Genomic DNA, 5923 nt, shown 5'->3' with positions numbered 1-5923 from the left:
TCACATGTATGTAACTCTCTTCTGGACATATAATTGTTTTCTTTGCATGTACTCACAACTTATGTATGTTACTCTCCATTCATCTGGCGTTCTCTCTATGCTACGCATTTCATTCCGTCATTCTAACTAAACCACACATTCATTCTCTTATTCTATACATAGAACACGCTTCGTTCTTTCATTCTAGTTTATACCTCACACAGAAATACATTATATAATGAATCACTCAAACATTTGCGATATAAATACACGAATCAATTAATCAATAGCTGAGCAGTCCCCGGACCAATTGAGATCAATGGGCGTGAAAATGGGGAATGTTGTTGTCGTTGCTGGCATACCTTCTCAAGTACACTTAAAATGATAATTTACAGGGTCGATAAAGTAAAGTACCATTCAAGAACAGGATCGATAAAATCGAAGAACACCTCCTCCAAAACTTCAAGCCTTGTGTCTTTTAATAGAATGAATTATAAGCTCTAAGAATAAGAATGTTGAGGTTTTAATTCACAGATCAGTTAAATAGTCCATTAATTGCTGTCAGTTTGCGTGGTGCCCCAATAGCTCAGTGGTTTAGAGCACTGGTTTCGTAAACCAGGAGTCGTGAGTTCGAATCTCACTTGGGGCAGTTTACTTGGTACAGTTTTTATTAGATGACAATTATTTCGTATTTTTGGTGGTTTCTATTTGGTTTAAAGACCAGGTCGTTGTTCTGTTGAACGGATTCCAGTATAGCACTGGTATCCCATAATTCTTACATGTTTTTCTCTGTCAATAAATGGGAATGCTTCTACGTGGTCGCTCTACGTGCTACAAATCACATACAAATCTCCAGGACGTGTCTGGGGTTTTGAAAGATGAAATCGAAGCCGTTGGCGTGAAACCGCTTTAAATCCAATTGTTTATGTAACACTCTGTTACATGTGTAACACTCAATCGTACATATAACTCTCTACCCATTACTGAAACTGCCATTTAAATAATCAATCACTCATCGGAGAATGTATTTATAGAAATAGAAATAGATGAAAGGACCATGATTGGAAGATCTTTGATAAAAGATAGACTAGGGGCTAAGCAACAAAGACAAAAATAACAATGTTAACTATAAGCAAAATTGACAACTTTCTCAGTTCACTGATGAATATAGGGATCTTTTCGGTTTGAACGGCAGTTTTTTAAAATAATTTCCACGTAACTAAACACTTTTAAACTTCGTATACTGGTAGAATGTATTTATAAAACATCTTTTTCTCTTGGCTTTATTGAGAAAATTCTATAGTTTCTAAGATATTTGTTGTTTTCTTTCTTCAATTTCTGCAATTTCAACCAATCAATGACGTCTATTGAGGTGAAAACATTCTGTGCCGTATGAATATGTCCCTTGTTTAAGAAACAGATCGGGTTTATTTACATTTGTGAAGAAAAAAAGATACCCTTCCCCCACCCCTAACCCTAACTAACCCTAACCCTAAAACAGATTGAAATGCAATAGATCGATACTAGGGTCATAATTATGGGTGACAATTTCATATGACACCGCTAGTAAAAACTGCCGTTCAAACCGAAAAGAACCCAAAATTGACAACTTTCTCAGTTCACTGAAGAATTTAGTGGTGATCTTATTCTAACGACCTAAATACATATCCGGGAGGTTCCGAGTACATTATCAAAAGTAAGTGTGATTCATAAAGAAAGTAAACTCAACGATTCTTCTGAATAATATTGCGGCTTAGATCAATACAGTGAGAATTCGAGAGACATCAGTTCAAATTTAATAGGACATACACAAACACACACATACACACACACACAGAATTCGAGAGACATCAGTTCAAATTTAATAGGACATACACAAACACACACATACACACACACACAGAATTCGAGAGACATCAGTTCAAATTTAATAGGACATACACAAACACACACAAACACACACATACACAGAATTCGAGAGACATCAGTTCAAATTTAATAGGACATACACAAACACACACAAACACACACATACACACACACACGTACACACACAGAATTCAAGACACATCGCCGGCTTAATCATTACATTTACATTAGTGACAGATGTTGCTTTAATATGATCGACCAGAGTTACAGTGCAATAATAAATACCTTTATTCGTTGTGCCCCAATAGCTCAGTGGTTTAGAGCACTGGTTTCGTAAACCAGGAGTCGTGAGTTCGAATCTCACTTGGGGCAGTAAGTTGCATTCTTTTACAAACTGACGATAATTTTGTGCTACGAAATTTTCGCAGTTAGAGAATATGATCTTAGATTGAGTAGTGTTTAGGATATTTATTGGTATTTAAAATTTCGTACATCATTTTGAACTATCGAAGATAAATTTCGCTAAGAATAGCAGGCAAATTTCCAAGAATTGGCCTCTACCATATTAAAAATGGAAAGACACGTAACTATAAATGTACATAGGCGCAGGAGTGGCTGTGTGGTAAGTAACTTGTTTACCAACCACATACTTCCGGGTTCAGTCCCACTGCGTGGCACCTTGGGCAAGTGTCTTCTGCTATAGCCGCGGGCCGAACAAAGCTTTGTGAGTGGATTTGGTAGACGGAAACTGAAAGATGCCCGTCCTATATATATATATATATATATATATATATATATGTATGTGTGTGTGTGTGTGTGTGTGTGTGTGCGTGTATGTTTGTGTGTCTGTGTTTGTCCCCCCAGCATTGCTTGACAACCGATGCTGGTGTGTTTATGTCCCCGTTACTTAGCGGTTCGGCAAAAGAGACCGATAGAATATGTACTGGGCTTACAAAAGAATAAGTCCCGGGGTCGAGTTGCTTGATTTAAGGCGGTGCTCCAGCATGGCCGCAGTCAAACGACTGAAACAGGTAAAAGAGAGTAAAAGAGTATATATATCATGAGTTCGATTCCTGGCGGTGCATCATGTCCTTGAGCAAGACACTTTATTTCACATTGCACCAGTCCACTCAGCTGGGAAGACTGAGCTGTACATGTAATTTTAAGGGCCAGCCTCATCCCATCCCGTGCCTTAAGAATCTTGTTGCTGTTTGTTCCTTCTCTAGCCATTTTAGCATCTCATTTCTCCCTTTCCATTCTACATCACGGTTTTATGATTGGTTAAAACAAAAATTTAAACTCATTGTGATGTCTGCAAACCATCTCATTATTTGCAATACAATGCCCGCCGAAACATTCAAAAATAAATGTTTGCCTGCTCTCAGTTTAATCTGGCGACTCTCATATTGCAAGTAAATTGCCCTAAAAGGCTTAATTATTCAGTGGTATCTGTTGATTTGCTATTACTTTGTCCATTGCTGAAACGAGTCCTATTGAAAAATATTGGAAAATTTCCAAACAGGTATTCCAAATACTCCTTTACTCTTTACTCTTTTACTTGTTTCAGTCATTTGACAGCGGCCATGCTGGAGCACCAACTTTAGTCGAGCAACTCGACCCCGGGACTTATTCTTTGTAAGCCCAGTACTTATTCTATTGGTCTCTTTTTGCCGAACCGCTAAGTGACGGGAACATAAACACACCAGCATCGGTTGTCAAACGATACTAAGGGACAAATACAGACACACAAACACACACGCACACACACATATATATATATATATATATATATATATATATATACATATATACGACGGGCTTCTTTCAGTTTCCGTCTACCAAATCCACTCAAAGTTTTGGTCGGCCCGAGGCTATAGTAGAAGACACTTGCCCAAGGTGCCACGCAGTGGGACTGAACCCGGAACCATGTGGTTGGTAAGCAAGCTACTTACCACACAGCCACTCCTGCGCCTATGATTAAAAAAATATTGTTTTATTACCTGCTACACTTGTCTACTTTCACTGTGGTATACACGATCTAATTACACATACCAGTAATACGCTGAAATGCATTCAATGGTGTACAGTAATCCCTCACCATATCGCGGCTCACCTATTGCACACTCAGTACATCGCGGCTCACTTATCACGCACTCAGTATATCACGGATCTTTCTGGCTTACATATGCAAATTTATATCGCGGGTTTTTGTGGCCGATAGGTATCTATATTTTAATTATTTCTGCGGGAGGTTTTGGAACGTAACAGCAGCGACAGTGGAGGAATTAATGTATCGCTTAACTAAAATAACCACGCGCGCCTTAACAAAAGAAATTTATCCCAATTTAAAATATAAAAAAAAAGTTATCGAACAAGTACTGCCCCAAGCGAGATTCGAACTCGCGACTCCTGGTTTACGAAACCAGTGCTCTAAACCACTGAGCTATTGGGGCACCACGCTTCGGGATCTTTGTTATTGCACTATTACTTTGGTCGATCTATTTAAAGTGTCATTTGCTGCTGCTAATATGAATATAATGATTATTGTTTAGATATTTGCTGTTCATGTTCACCTAACAATATATTGAAACATACTAAATTGAGGAAGGAATTTAAGTTGTAGCATTCATGCTATTCCCACCTACGGATCTTTTCGGTTTGAACGGCAGTTTTTTTCTAGCGGTGTCATTTGAAATTGTCCCCCATAATTATGACCCTAGTATCGATCTATTCATTTTTTTAGGGTTAGGGTTAGGGCTAGGGGTGGGGGGAAGAGTATATTTTTTCTTCACAAATGTAAATAAACCCAATCTGTTTCTTAAACGAGGGACATATTCATACGGCACAGAATGTTTTTTTTTACCTCATTAGACGTCAGTGATTGGTTGAAATTGTAGAAATTGAAGAAAAAACAACAACAAATATCTTACAAACTATAGAATTTTCTCAATAAAGCCAAGAGAAAAAGATGTTTTATAAACACATTCTACCAGTATACGAAGTTTAAAATTTTTTAGTTACCTAGAAATTATGTTAAAAACTGCCGTTCAAACCGAAAAGATTCCCACCTACTATGCATAATGTAATTATATTTTGGTGTGCAAACCTTTACCCAATATAGTTTAGGCGGCAAACATTTTCTTCTACTCTCTTGAGGTAATTATTCTACGGACATATGCAATACACTATTACAATGGCGGTTATATCAATTTCACTTCATTAGTTCGTATCGTGAAGGAATAACAGACGCACCATCTAATATTACGATCTCATGACGTAAGCCTGGCCAATACACTCGCGTCGTAGAAATTTGAACATTACGTAATATTTGTTGGTTTCGTGTGTGGAGCAAAAGAGATACGGGATCTTTTCGGGTTGAACGGCAGTTTTTTAAAATAATTTCCACGTAACTAAAAAATTTTAAACTTCGTATACTGGTAGAATGTGTTTATAAAACATCTTTTTCTCTTGGCTTTATTGAGAAAATTCTATAGTTTGTAAGATATTTGTTGTTTTTTTCTTCAATTTCTGCAATTTCAACCAATCACTGACGTCCATTGAGATAAAAAACATTCTGTGCCATATGAATATGTCCCTCGTTTAAGAAACAGATTGGGTTTATTTACATTTGTGAAGAAAAAAAGATACCCTTCCACCCCACCCCAACCCTAAAAGTGATTGAAATGCAATAGATCGATTCTAGGGTCATAATTATGGGTGACAATTTCATATGACACCGCTAGAAAAAACTGCCGTTCAAACCGATAAATGATGTACCAAGAAAACTGCCCCAAGTGAGATTCGAACTCACGACTCCTGATTTACGAAACCAGTGCTCTAAACCACTGAGCTATTGGGGCACCACGCAACCTGACAGCAATTAATGGACTATTTAACTGATCTGTGAATTAAAACCTCAATATTCTTATTCTTACAGCTTATAATTCATTCTATTAAAAGACACAAGGCTTGAAGTTTTGGAGGAGGCGTTCTTCGATTTTATCGATCCTGTTCTTGAATGGTACTTTACTTTATCGACCCCGTGAATTATCATTTTAAGTGTACTTGAGAAGGT

At 37.4% G+C, this 5923-nt stretch overlaps 4 non-coding genes across 4 annotated transcripts; 2 read left to right on the top strand and 2 right to left on the bottom strand.

Annotated features, from left to right (window-relative positions):
* The first annotated feature begins 554 nt into the window (after window positions 1-554).
* On the top strand, window positions 555-628 carry Trnat-cgu. The gene has a single exon. It is a non-coding gene; the product is annotated as a tRNA-Thr (tRNA).
* Window positions 629-2146: 1518 nt separating this feature from the next.
* Trnat-cgu lies at window positions 2147-2220 on the top strand. Its single transcript has one exon. It is a non-coding gene; the product is annotated as a tRNA-Thr (tRNA).
* Window positions 2221-4227: 2007 nt separating this feature from the next.
* Trnat-cgu lies at window positions 4228-4301 on the bottom strand. Its single transcript has one exon. It is a non-coding gene; the product is annotated as a tRNA-Thr (tRNA).
* A 1333-nt stretch (window positions 4302-5634) lies between these two features.
* Window positions 5635-5708, bottom strand: Trnat-cgu. Its single transcript has one exon. It is a non-coding gene; the product is annotated as a tRNA-Thr (tRNA).
* Between the last annotated feature and the right edge of the window lie 215 nt (window positions 5709-5923).

Source organism: Octopus sinensis, unplaced genomic scaffold (assembly GCF_006345805.1).
Source record: "Octopus sinensis unplaced genomic scaffold, ASM634580v1 Contig05167, whole genome shotgun sequence".
NCBI classification, from domain to species: Eukaryota; Metazoa; Mollusca; class Cephalopoda; order Octopoda; family Octopodidae; genus Octopus; species Octopus sinensis.
This window is presented reverse-complemented; position numbering and strand designations above follow the sequence as displayed.